General features: G+C 39.9%; 1 protein-coding gene across 3 annotated transcripts in view; it reads right to left on the bottom strand.

Annotated features, from left to right (window-relative positions):
• The window catches only part of mre11 (double strand break repair nuclease mre11), a 99,555-nt gene that overhangs the window by 48,213 nt on the left and 36,158 nt on the right, over positions 1 to 15,184 (bottom strand). The window lies entirely within an intron of this gene.

Raw genomic sequence — 15,184 nt, 5'->3', positions numbered from 1 at the left:
TATATATATATATATATATATATATATATATATACATATATATATATATATATATATGTATATATTGGCAGTTTGGAGGGATATGTTGTGTATCTTTATATGTGTATGCTTCTAAACTGTTGTATTCTAAGCACCTCTGCAAAAACAGTGATAATGTGCGAGTGTGGTGAAAGTGTTGAATGATGATGAAAGTATTTTCTTTTTGGGGGTTTTCTTTCTTTTGTTTTGGGTCACCCTGCCTCGGTGGGAGACGGCCGACTTGTTGAAAAAAAAAAAAAATATATACAGTGGACCCCCGGTTAACGATATTTTTTCACTCCAGAAGTATGTTCAGGTGCCAGTACTGACCGAATTTGTTCCCATAAGAAATATTGTGAAGTAGATTAGTCCATTTCAGACTCCCAAACATACACGTACAAACGCACTTACATAAATACACTTACATAATTGGTCACATTTGGAGGTAATCGTTATGCGGAGGTCCACTGTATATATATATATATATTTTTTTTTTTTTTTTTTTCAACAAGTCGGCCGTCTCCCACCGAGGCAGGGTGACCCAAAAAAGAAAGAAAATCCCCAAAAAGAAAATACTTTCATCATCATTCAACACTTTCACCACACTCGCACATTATCACTGTTTTTGCAGAGGTGCTCAGAATACAACAGTCTAGAAGCATACACATATAAAGATACACAACATATCCCTCCAAACTGCCAATATCCCAAACCCCTCCTTTAAAGTGCAGGCATTGTACTTCCCATTTCCAGGACTCAAGTCCGACTATATGAAAATAACCGGTTTCCCTGAATCCCTTCACTAAATATTACCCTGCTCACACTCCAACAGATCGTCAGGTCCCAAGTACCATTCGTCTCCATTCACTCCTATCTAACACGCTCACGCACGCTTGCTGGAAGTCCAAGCCCCTTACCCACAAAACCTCCTTTACCCCCTCTCTCCAACCCTTTCGAGGACGACCCCTACCCCGCCTTCCTTCCCCTATAGATTTATATGCTTTCCATGTCATTCTACTGTGATCCATTCTCTCTAAATGACCAAACCACCTCAACAACCCCTCTTCTGCCCTCTGACTAATACTTTTATTAACTCCACACCTTCTCCTAATTTCCACACTCCGAATTTTCTGCATAATATTTACACCACACATTGCCCTTAAACAGGACACCTCCGCTGCCTCCAACCGTCTCCTCGCTGCTGCATTTACCACCCAAGCTTCACACCCATATAAGAGTGTTGGTACTACTATACTTTCATACATTCCCTTCTTTGCCTCCATAGATAACGTTTTTTGACTCCACATATACCTCAACGCACCACTCACCTTTTTTCCCTCATCAATTCTATGATTAACCTCATCCTTCATAAATCCATCCGCCGACACGTCAACTCCCAAGTATCTGAAAACATTCACTTCTTCCATACTCCTCCTCCCCAATTTGATATCCAATTTTTCTTTATCTAAATCATTTGACACCCTCATCACCTTACTCTTTTCTATGTTCACTTTCAACTTTCTACCTTTACACACATTCCCAAACTCATCCACTAACCTTTGCAATTTTTCTTTAGAATCTCCCATAAGCACAGTATCATCAGCAAAAAGTAACTGTGTCAATTCCCATTTTGAATTTGATTCCCCATAATTTAATCCCACCCCTCTCCCAAACACCCTAGCATTTACTTCCTTTACAACCCCATCTATAAATATATTAAACAACCATGGTGACATTACACATCCCTGTCTAAGACCTACTTTTACCGGGAAGTAGTCTCCCTCTCTTCTACACACCCTAACCTGAGCCTCACTATCCTCATAAAAACTCTTTACAGCATTTAATAACTTACCACCTATTCCATATACTTGCAACATCTGCCACATTGCTCCTCTATCCACTCTATCATATGCCTTTTCTAAATCCATAAATGCAATAAAAACTTCCCTATCTTTATCTAAATACTGTTCACATATATGCTTCAATGTAAACACCTGATCTACACATCCCCTACCCACTCTAAAACCTCCTTGCTCATCTGCAATCCTACATTCTGTCTTACCTCTAATTCTTTCAATTATAACCCTACCGTACACTTTTCCTGGTATACTCAGTAAGCTTATTCCTCTATAATTTTTACAGTCTCTTTTGTCCCCTTTCCCTTTATATAAAGGGACTATACATGCTCTCTGCCAATCCCTAGGTACCTTCCCCTCTTTCATACATTTATTAAACAAAAGTACCAACCACTCCAACACTATATCCCCCCCTGCTTTTAACATTTCTGTCATGATCCCATCAGTTCCAGCTGCTTTACCCCCTTTCATTTTACGTAATGCCTCACGTACCTCCCCCACACTTACATTCTGCTCTTCTTCACTCCTAAAAGATGGTATACCTCCCTGACCAGTGCATGAAATTACTGCCTCTGTTTCTTCCTTAACATTTAAAAGTTCCTCAAAATATTCTCGCCATCTACCCAATACCTCCATCTCCCCATCTACTAACTCCCCTACTCTGTTTTTAACTGACAAATCCATATTTTCCCTAGGCTTTCTTAACTTGTTTAACTCACTCCAAAATTTTTTCTTATTTTCATTAAAATTTCTTGACAGTGCCTCTCCCACTCTATCATCTGCTCTCCTTTTGCACTCTCTCACCACTCTCTTTACCTTTCTTTTACTCTCCATATACTCTGCTCTTCTTATAACACTTCTGCTTTGTAAAAACCTCTCATAAGCTACCTTTTTCTCTTTTATCACACCCTTTACTTCATCATTCCACCAATCACTCCTCTTTCCTCCTGCCCCCACCCTCCTATAACCACAAACTTCTGCCCCACATTCTAATACTGCATTTTTAAAACTATTCCAACCCTCTTCAATCCCCCCACTACTCATCTTTGCACTAGCCCACCTTTCTGCCAATAGTCGCTTATATCTCACCCGAACTTCCTCCTCCCTTAGTTTATACACTTTCACCTCCCTTTACTTGTTTTTGCCACCTTCCTCTTTTCCGATTCCCACCAAGGCAGGGTGGCCCGAAAAAGAAAAACTTTCACCATCATTCACTCCATCACTGTCTTGCCAGAAGGGTGCTTTACACTACAGTTTTTAAACTGCAACATTAACACCCCTCCTTCAGAGTGCAGGCACTGTACTTCCCATCTCCAGGACTCAAGTCCGGACTGCCGGTTTCCCTGAATCCCTTCATAAATGTTACTTTGCTCACACTCCAACAGCACGTCAAGTATTAAAAACCATTTGTCTCCATTCACTCCTATCAAACACGCTCACGCATGCCTGCTGGAAGTCCAAGCCCCTCGCACACAAAACCTCCTTTATCCCCTCCCTCCAACCTTTCCTAGGCCGACCCCTACCCCGCCTTCCTTCCACTACAGACTGATACATATATATATAATATATATATATATATATATATATGTATATGTATATGTATATATATATATATATATATTTTTTTTTTTTTTTTTTTTTTCAACAAGTCGGCCGTCTCCCACCGAGGCAGGGTGACCCAAAAAAAAAAAGAAAGAAAATCCCCAAAAAGAAAATACTTTCATCATCATTCAACACTTTCACCACACTCACACATTATCACTGCTTTTGCAGAGGTGCTCAGAATACAACAGTTTAGAAGCATATATGTATAGAGATACACAACATATCCCTCCAAACTGCCAATATCCCAAACCCCTCCTTTAAAGTGCAGGCATTGTACTTCCCATTTCCAGGACTCAAGTCCGACTATATGAAAATAACCGGTTTCCCTGAATCCCTTCACTAAATATTACCCTGGTCACACTCCAACAGATCGTCAGGTCCCAAGTATCATTCGTCTCCATTCACTCCTATCTAACACGCTCACGCACGCTTGCTGGAAGTCCAAGCCCCTCACCCACAAAACCTCCTTTACCCCCTCTTTCCAACCCTTTCGAGGACGACCCCTACCCCTCTTTCCTTCCCCTATAGATTTATATGCTTTCCATGTCATTCTACTTTGATCCATTCTCTCTAAATGACCAAACCACCTCAACAACCCCTCTTCTGCCCTCTGACTAATGCTTTTATTAACTCCACACCTTCTCCTAATTTCCACACTCCGAATTTTCTGCATAATATTTACACCACACATTGCCCTTAGACAGGACATCTCCACTGCCTCCAACCGTCTCCTCGCTGCTGCATTTACCACCCAAGCTTCACATCCATATAAGAGTGTTGGTACTACTATACTTTCATACATTCCCTTCTTTGCCTCCATAGATAACGTTTTTTGACTCCACATATACCTCAACGCACCACTCACCTTTTTTCCCTCATCAATACTATGATTAACCTCATCCTTCATAAATCCATCCGCCGACACGTCAACTCCCAAGTATCTGAAAACATTCACTTCTTCCATACTCCTCCTCCCCAATTTGATATCCAATTTTTCTTTATCTAAATCATTTGATACCCTCATCACCTTACTCTTTTCTATGTTCACTTTCAACTTTCTACCTTTACACACATTCTCAAACTCATCCACTAACCTTTGTAATTTTTCTTTAGAATCTCCCATAAGCACAGTATCATCAGCAAAAAGTAACTGTGTCAATTCCCATTTTGAATTTGATTCCCCATAATTTAATCCCACCCCTCTCCCGAACACCCTAGCATTTACTTCTTTTACAACCCCATCTATAAATATATTAAACAACCATGGTGACATTACACATCCCTGTCTAAGACCTACTTTTACCGGGAAGTATTCTCCCTCTCTTCTACACACCCTAACCTGAGCCTCACTATCCTCATAAAAGCTCTTTACAGCATTTAGTAACTTACCACCTATTCCATATACTTGCAACATCTGCCACATTGCTCCTCTATCCACTCTATCATATGCCTTTTCTAAATCCATAAATGCAATAAAAACTTCCCTACCTTTATCTAAATACTGTTCACATATATGTTTCAATGTAAACACTTGATCTACACATCCCCTACCCACTCTGAAGCCTCCTTGCTCGTCCGCAATTCTACATTCTGTCTTACCTCTAATTCTTTCAATTATAACCCTACCGTATACTTTTCCTGGTATACTCAGTAAACTTATTCCTCTATAATTTTTACAATCTCTTTTGTCCCCTTTCCCTTTATATAAAGGGACTATACATGCTCTCTGCCAATCCCTAGGTACCTTCCCCTCTTTCATACATTTATTAAACAAAAGTACCAACCACTCCAACACTATATCCCCCCCTGCTTTTAACATTTCTGTCATGATCCCATCAGTTCCAGCTGCTTTACCCCCTTTCATTCTACGTAATGCCTCACGTACCTCCACCACACTTACATTCTGCTCTTCTTCACTCCTAAAAGATGGTATACCTCCCTGGCCAGTGCACGAAATTACTGCCTCCCTTTCTTCCTTAACATTTAAAAGTTCCTCAAAATATTCTCGCCATCTACCTAATACCTCCCTCTCCCCATCTACTAACTCCCCTACTCTGTTTTTAACTGACAAATCCATACTTTCCCTAGGCTTCCTTAACTTGTTTAACTCACTCCAAAATTTTTTCTTATTTTCATAAAAATTTCTTGACAGTGCCTCTCCCACTCTTTCATCTGCTCTCCTTTTGCACTCTCTCACCACTCTCTTCACCTTTCTTTTACTCTCCATATACTCTGCTCTTCTTATAACACTTCTGCTTTGTAAAAACCTCTCGTAAGCTACCTTTTTCTCTTTTATCACACCCTTTACTTCATCATTCCACCAATCACTCCTCTTTCCTCCTGCCCCCACCCTCCTATAACCACAAACTTCTGCCCCACATTCTAATACTGCATTTTTAAAACTATTCCAACCCTCTTCAACCCCCCCACTACTCATCTTTGCACTAGCCCACCTTTCTGCCAATAGTCGCTTATATCTCGCCCGAACTTCCTCCTCCCTTAGTTTATACACTTTCACCTCCCTCTTACTTGTTGTTGCCACCTTCCTCTTTTCCCATCTACCTCTTACTCTAACTGTAGCTACAACTAAATAATGATCCGATATATCAGTTGCCCCTCTATAAACATGTACATCCTGGAGCCTACCCATCAACCTTTTATCCACCAATACATAATCTAACAAACTACTTTCATTACGTGCTACATCGTACCTTGTATATTTATTTATCCTCTTTTTCATAAAATATGTATTACTTATTACCAAATTTCTTTCTACACATAGCTCAATTAAAGGCTCCCTATTTACATTTACCCCTGGCACCCCAAAATTACCTACTACTCCCTCCATAACATTTTTACCCACTTTAGCATTGAAATCCCCAACCACCATTACTCTCACACTTGATTCAAAACTCCCCACGCATTCACTCAACATTTCCCAGAATCTCTCTCTCTCCTCTACACTTCTCTCTTCTCCAGGTGCATACACGCTTACTATAACCCACTTTTCACATCCAATCTTTATTTTACTCCACATAATCCTTGAATTTATACATTTGTAGTCCCTCTTTTCCTGCCATAGCTTATCCTTCAACATTATTGCTACTCCTTCTTTAGCTCTAACTCTGTTTGAAACCCCTGACCTAATCCCATTTATTCCTCTCCATTGAAACTCTCCCACCCCCTTCAGCTTTGTTTCACTTAAAGCCAGGACATCCAGTTTCTTCTCATTCATAACATCCACAATCATCTCTTTCTTATCATTTGCACAACATCCACGCACATTCAGACTTCCCACTTTGACAATTTTCTTCTTCTTATTCTTTTTAGTAATCTTTACAGGAAAAGGGGTTACTAGCCCATTGTTCCCGGCATTTTAGTTGACTTTTACAACACGCATGGCTTACGGAGGAAAGATTCTTATTCCACTTCCCCATGGATATAAAAGGAAAAGTAATAAGACCAAGAACTATTAAGATAAAATCAAAGAAAACTCAGATGAGTGTGTATAAATAAACGTGTACATGTATGTGTAGTGTGACCTAAGTGTAAGTAGAAGTAGCAAGACGTACCTGTAATCTTGCATATTTATGAGACAGACAAAAGACACCAGCAATCCTACCATCATGTAAAACAATTACAGGCTTTCGTTTTACACTCACTTGGCAGGACGGTATATATATATATATATATTATATATATTATATATATGGAGAATGGAGCGAAACAGAATGACTTCAAGAGTGTATCAGTCTGTAGTGGAAGGAAGGCGGGGTAGGGGTCGGCCTAGGAAGGGTTGGAGGGAGGGGGTAAAGGAGGTTTTGTGTGCGAGGGGCTTGGACTTCCAGCAGGCATGCTTGAGCGTGTTTGATAGGAGTGAATGGAGACAAATGGTTTTTAATACTTGACGTGCTGTTGGAGTGTGAGCAAAGTAACATTTATGAAGGGATTCAGGGAAACCGGAAGGCCGGACTTGAGTCCTGGAGATGGGAAGTACAGTGCCTGCACTCTGAAGGAGGGGTGTTAATGTTGCAGTTTAAAAACTGTAGTGTAAAGCACCCTTCTGGCAAGACAGTGATGGAGTGAATGATGGTGAAAGTTTTTCTTTTTCGGGCCACCCTGCCTTGGTGGGAATCGGCCGGTGTGATAATAAAAAAAATATTACATATCTTTCTTATGTTCTTATTTGTAACAACATGTGTACAGTAATGCTCAGCCAAGAGTAAGCTTTATCTAATACACAACAAGCAGAGGAATTGCTAGAGTTGGTGTCACCCGGGGCGGAATCCTTGGTGTCACCCCCATGAAATTCAAGGGCAGGGGGATGGGGGGGGGGTTAAACTCCAGTTATGTCAACTACTGCATGACCAGTGACAAATGTTTAACAATGAGAACATTTAAGGGCCATAAACTGAACAGGAGAATACTTGTCAACTTTATTAATGATAAAATAAATAATCGTAGTAATATTGAGGAAACATAAACTCAAATACCACTTTGAGTACAGGCAACAGATCCAACATTTATTCATCTTCAGCAATGCCAAAAAAAAAAAAAAAAAAAAAGGAAAAATAAAGAAAAAAACACTGCAATATTAGAGAAACACTAGTTCCGATTTGACCTTGAGCACAGGTAACTTCTCAGTGAACCTGATCTTACATTTCCTTGCCTTCAGTTATGCAAAATAAAACATCACACCATTAAAATCAATGATTTTCCCTATATAGGCTTATTTGTACTTTGTTAATATATAATAGGCTATATAAAAATGAAGGATTCTTCTCTTTTGTTGGTGCAACACTGTTTTGGGCATTAGTGTCACCTTCTTTAGAGGCTAAATGGTGTCACCCGGGGTGCCCCCCCACCCCCCGTGCGATGCCCATAACAAAAAGAAAATTACAGCTTGTACAGTGGACCCCCGGTATTCGATATTAATCCGTTCCTGAGAGCTCATCGAATACCGATAATATCGAAAACCGAAACAATTTTCCTCATAAGAAATAATGAAAATCAAATTAATCCGTGCAAGACACCCAGAAGTATGAAAAAAAAATTTTACTACATGAAATATTAAGTTTAATGCAATAGAATAATTACAATAACAATAAAACAATTGACACTTACCTTTAATGAAGATCTGGTGATGATTGATAGGATGGAAGGAGGGGAGAGGTGTTAGTGTTTAGAAGGGGAATCCCCTTCCATTAGGACTTGAGGTAGCAAGTCCTTTTCCAGGGTTACTTCCCTTCTTCTTTTAATGCCACTAGGACCAGCTTGAGAGTCACTGGACCTCTGTTGCACAACAAATCTGTCCATAGAGCTCTGTACCTCCCGTTCCTTTACGATTTGTCTAAAATGGGCCACAACATTGTCATTGTAATAGCTGTGTTAGGGTGATTTTCATCCATAAAGGTTTGCACTTCAACCCACTGTGCACACATTTCCTTAATTTTTGAAGTAGGCACAATGTATTCCACAACTGGTATAGGCTTCTCAGGGTTAGCCCCAAACCCTTCAAAATCTTTCTTAATTTCCATACTAATTCTCACCCTTTTTACCACAGAGTTGGCACTAGAAGCTTTCTTGGGGCCCATGGTGACTTATTTTGCAGAAACAAGCACCAAACACAGTGATAATATGGATAATATGGAATGTACTGAATGTATCCTTAGATGCGCGCACACTGGCTGGCTTGTAAACACTGGCACACAAGGGGCAGTTCAGGCCACATGTGGACAGGTCTCGTACGAATCGTATCAAGTACCGGGTTTTCAATCGAATACCGAGGAAAATTTTTTGCGATATAATGCATCGAATACCGGATTTATCGAATATCGATGCCATCGAATACCGGGGGTCCACTGTACAGGGGATCCACCATGAGTGTCATAAGAGGCAACTAAAATACCAGGAGCAAGAGGTTAGCAACCCCTTTCTCTTGCATAAATTATTAAATGTAAAAAGAAGAAAACTTTGCTTCTTTTTTTGGGTCACCCTGCCTTAGTGGGAGAAGGCCGGTGTGATAAAAAAAAAAAAAATGAAATAAGGGACCGAGGGAAAGTAGTCAGATGCACACAGGCTGAGCGATGCACCGTTCGCACCGGGTTTTGTTTGATCCACGATAGTGTGTGTTATAAGAGTCACCAAAGTAAACACACTATATGTTTAATGGTATTGGCTTGATTGTAGATAACTCCAAGCAACTATAATCTTATCATTTTATCAAAAGGGTAGCTTGGCTTTGTCCTACACTATGGAACACATAAATATTTAACATTTATATTAATTAAGCATATTGAATGCTCACATACGATGTACATCACAAAAATAAAAATGTATGGAAAGGTATATATGAGAGGTTTTTACAAAGTAGAAGTGATGCAAGGAGGGAAGAGTATATGGAGAAAAAGAGAGAGGCTAAGAGAGTGGTGAAGCAATGTAAAAAGAGAGCAAATGAGAGAGTGGGTGAGATGTTATCAACAAATTTTGTTGAAAATAAGAAAAAGTTTTGGAGTGAGATTAACAAGTTAAGAAAGCCTAGAGAACAAATGGATTTGTCAGTTAAAAATAGGAGAGGAGAGTTATTAAATGGAGAGTTAGAGGTATTGGGAAGATGGAGGGAATATTTTGAGGAATTGTTAAATGTTAATGAAGATAGGGAAGCTGTGATTTCGTGTATAGGGCAAGGAGGAATAACATCTTGTAGGAGTGAGGAAGAGCCAGTTGTGAGTGTGGGGGAAGTTCGTGAGGCAGTAGGTAAAATGAAAGGGGGTAAGGCAGCCGGGATTGATGGGATAAAGATAGAAATGTTAAAAGCAGGTGGGGATATAGTTTTGGAGTGGTTGGTGCAATTATTTAATAAATGTATAGAAGAGGGTAAGGTACCTAGGGATTGGCAGAGAGCATGCATAGTTTGTATAAAGGCAAAGGGGATAAAAGAGAGTGCAAAAATTATAGGGGGATAAGTCTGTTGAGTATACCTGGTAAAGTGTATGGTAGAGTTATAATTGAAAGAATTAAGAGTAAGACGGAGAATAGGATAGCAGATGAACAAGGAGGCTTTAGGAAAGGTAGGGGGTGTGTGGACCAGGTGTTTACAGTGAAACATATAAGTGAACAGTATTTAGATAAGGCTAAAGAGGTCTTTGTGGCATTTATGGATTTGGAAAAGGCGTATGACAGGGTGGATAGGGGGGCAATGTGGCAGATGTTGCAAGTGTAAGGTGTAGGAGGTAGGTTACTGAAAGCAGTGAAGAGTTTTTACGAGGATAGTGAGGCTCAAGTTAGAGTATGTAGGAAAGAGGGAAATTTTTTCCCAGTAAAAGTAGGCCTTAGACAAGGATGTGTGATGTCACCGTGGTTGTTTAATATATTTATAGATGGGGTTGTAAGAGAAGTAAATGCGAGGGTCTTGGCAAGAGGCGTGGAGTTAAAAGATAAAGAATCACACACAAAGTGGGAGTTGTCACAGCTGCTCTTTGCTGATGACACTGTGCTCTTGGGAGATTCTGAAGAGAAGTTGCAGAGATTGGTGGATGAATTTGGTAGGGTGTGCAAAAGAAGAAAATTAAAGGTGAATACAGGAAAGAGTAAGGTTATGAGGATAACAAAAAGATTGGGTGATGAAAGATTGGATATCAGATTGGAGGGAGAGAGTATGGAGGAGATGAACGTATTCAGATATTTGGGAGTGGACGTGTCAGCGGATGGGTCTATGAAAGATGAGGTGAATCATAGAATTGATGAGGGAAAAAGAGTGAGTGGTGCACTTAGGAGTCTGTGGAGACAAAGAACTTTGTCCTTGGAGGCAAAGAGGGGAATGTATGAGAGTATAGTTTTACCAACGTTCTTATATGGGTGTGAAGCGTGGGTGATGACTGTTGCAGCGAGGAGAAGGCTGGAGGCAGTGGAGATGTCATGTCTTAGGGCAATGTGTGGTGTGAATATAATGCAGAGAATTCGTAGTTTGGAAGTTAGGAGGTGGTGCGGGATTACCAAAACTGTTGTCCAGAGGGCTGAGGAAGGGTTGTTGAGGTGGTTCGGACATGTAGAGAGAATGGAGCGAAACAGAATGACTTCAAGAGTGTATCAGTCTGTAGTGGAAGGAAGGCGGGGTAGGGGTCGGCCTAGGAAAGGTTGGAGGGAGGGGGTAAAGGAGGTTTTGTGTGCGAGGGGCTTGGACTTCCAGCAGGCATGCGTGAGCGTGTTTGATAGGAGTGAATGGAGACAAATCTTTTTTAATACTTGACGTGCTGTTGGAGTGTGAGCAAAGTAACATTTATGAAGGGATTCAGGGAAACCGGCAGGCCGGACTTGAGTCCTGGAGATGGGAAGTACAGTGCCTGCACTCTGAAGGAGGGGTGTTAATGTTGCAGTTTAAAAACTGTAGTGTAAAGCACCCTTCTGGCAAGACAGTGATGGAGTGAATGATGGTGAAAGTTTTTCTTTTTCGGGCCACCCTGCCTTGGTGGGAATCGGCCAGTGTGATAATAAAAAAAAAAAAAAGGTATTTTCTAAATTAGGCTAGATTTCAAAATTCTTTGTCTAAAGAACTGCTCTCTCTCTTAACCCAAACGTAAATATACATTTTATTTTTCCTGCCTTTAAATCTGGCACAATTGGATTGAGGTGCCTGGCCAGTACAGAATGAGTCTTAACACTGTGTGCACAGTATTAAAAAAATCTGGGACCACTTAGTACCTTGTGGGTGCACCAGTTCAATTGAGCACCAGTTAGAGCATATAGCATAGCAAACACCAGGGTTTCACTGATGTCATGTCGTATCAATATTCCCTTTTATGAGGAAAGTGATGTTGACCCAGAGTTTAGTGGCCTTGAGATGGATGTGGCCAGAAATGGTCAAGGATATCTCAAAAACTTTGATAATAACCCATGTGTAACATTTGTGCAACATCCTTTCGTTTCTGAAACCAGTGGTAGTGTCATCTTGCCAGAATGTCCTATCACCTACGCTCTAAGTAAAGAGAAGATTCAGGAACAGGTGTAATATGTATTCGGCAGGCTGAACGGCTGACTGGTTGGTTGGTTGGTTGGCTGGCTGGCTGGCTGGCTGGCTGACTTTGGATGCATGAAGTTCAATGATGAGAAATTTCAATTACTCCGATATGGAAAACGTGAGGAAATTAAAATTTCATTGGAGTATAAAACAAATTCCAACCACACAATAGAGCGAACAACTAATGTCAAAGACCTGGGGTTGATCATGTCAGAGGATCTCATTTTCAAACACCATAACATTGTATCAATCACATCTGCTAGAAAAATGACAGGATGGATAATGAGAACCTTCAAAACCAGAGATGCCAAGCCCATGATGACACTCTTCAGGTTGCTTGTTCTATCTAGGCTGGAATATTGCTGCACACTAACAGCATCTTTCACGGCAGGTGAAACTGCTGACCTAGAAAATGTACAGAGAACCTTCACAGCACACATAACTGCGATAAACCACCTCAATTACTGGGAACGCTCGAAGTTCCTAAACCTGTACTCCCCAGAATGCAGGAGGGAGAGATACATGATTACATACACCTGGAAAAATCCTAGAGGGACTAGTACCATACTTGCACATGAAATTACTCCCTACGAAAGCAAAAGACTTGGCAGACGGTGCAACATCCCCATATGAAAAGCAGGGGTGCCACTAGCACGATAAAAGACAACACAATAAGTGTCAGGGGCCCAAGACTGTTCAATTGCCTCCCAACATACCTCAGGGGGATTACCAATAGACCCCTGGCTGTCTTCAAGCAGGCACTGGACAGACACCTAAAGTCAGTACCTGACCAGCCAGGCTGTGGTTCGTATGTTGGATTATGTGCAGCTAGCAGTAACAGCCTGGTTGATGAGGCCCTGATTCACTATTAGGCCTGATTATCAACCGGGCCGTGGGGACGTTGACCCTTGGAACTCTCTCCAGGTATACTCGAGGTATATCTGTCTCTCTCTCTCTCTCAGGTACACATAAGCACAGTTATTATATATAGTGTAAATTACCTAGGATAACCCAAAAATTCCAGGCAAAGTGCTATACAGTGTTTGTAGATATAAAACATAATAAACGTGACTGGCAAGTAATACGCATTTTCACTTAATCAGGAATGAGACGTGACGACTTTGGATCTTGTGTAATATCTGTTGGTTTACAAGCCGCTCTCCGAGACAAAGACAAGCAGATGGAAAGACAGACACACACAGGCAGACAGAAAGACAGATAAGGAGAACTAGACAGACAGATATGTTTGTGTGTAACAGTTAAAACAAAGCCAGGGTTCTCTGGAGTAGTGCACGATCATCAGTGTCACTCCACTGCTGTAATGTCAGCAGTTTATTGACACTTGTCATAAACACAATGGTTCAAGGAGTTTTATATATACTCCAGCATGTCTGAAACATTTTTGGGGCCTATAAATACTTTGTATATATCACTATATAGTAAATGACCAAGGCAGGTAAAAATGTACACCTGTCGGTGTGATTGTGACTATCTGAGTACTATTTCAGTACCTAATATTTGTGTCAGAACAAAGACAGGCTATGAAATCACAAGAACTATTATAAATTGTAATTATCAGAACATAAAAATTATATAAATTAAAATAAAAACGAAAAAAGGTACATCGGCAGGACTTAATGTTGCCGTCAGGTGAGCATCCAGCACCAACTTCGCAGTGTTATATCTTGGTAAGTACTGATCCTCAATTTTTTTTTTTTTTGTCTTATAACACACAGAAAATTGCCTCTTTAATTTAAAATATTCAGAGTGCTGGCAGTGAAAATGTAGATCTATGTTTGGACAGTTTAACCCTTAAACGGTCCAAACAGATCGACGTTCAAATTCATAGTGCTACAAAAGTAGATCTACTTTTTTTTACATATTTTCAAATATAACAAAAAAAAAAAATGTAGATAAAAGATTTTTTTACACGTTTTCAAATAAAAAAAAAAAAAATCTACATTTTATTTTACATTCAGATGTTGAAAAAACGTATATATACATTTGGATCATTTAAGGGTTAAGCCATGATAATGCAAGATATAAGATTTTAACCCTTTGACTGTTTTGGCCGTATGTGTACGTCTTACGAGCCACAGTGTTTGACGTATATATACTCATAAATTCTAGCAGCTTCAAATCAAGCAGGAGAAAGCTGGTAGGCCCACATGTGAGAGAATGGGTCTGTGTGGTCAGTGTGCACCATATAAAAAAAAATCCTGCAGCACGCAGTGCATAATGAGAAAGAAAAAACTCCGATCGTTTTTTTTAATTAAAATGCTGACTTTGCGGTCTATTTTCGTATAGTATTTATGGTTGTATTCTCGTTTTCTTGGTCTCATTTGACAGAATGGAAAACATATTGCAGAAATAGAGGTGATTTTGATTGATTTTACTATGAAAAGAACCTTGAAATGGAGCTCAAGGTAAGGGATATGTTTAATTTTTGCTGATGTTCAGAAGTAAACAAATGATGTCATTTTCCAATAAATGTCCAAGGAGCCATTCTAATATGCAGTCATGAATGGGTTGACATTATTTATACAATTATTACAATGTTGCAGTAGTCTGCATAACCGTAAATCTTGTATTTTTTGTTTGAATAAAAATTCAAAATAGAAAGCAAGAGTAATATCAAAGAGGCCTGGAGACATGACTGATGAACAAAGAAAATGTTATTTTATAGCCA

Source organism: Cherax quadricarinatus, chromosome 47 (genome assembly GCF_038502225.1).
Source record: "Cherax quadricarinatus isolate ZL_2023a chromosome 47, ASM3850222v1, whole genome shotgun sequence".
Classification (NCBI taxonomy): domain Eukaryota; kingdom Metazoa; phylum Arthropoda; class Malacostraca; order Decapoda; family Parastacidae; genus Cherax; species Cherax quadricarinatus.
The sequence above is the reverse complement of the archived record's forward strand: the minus strand, read 5'-3'. Positions and strand labels throughout refer to the sequence as shown.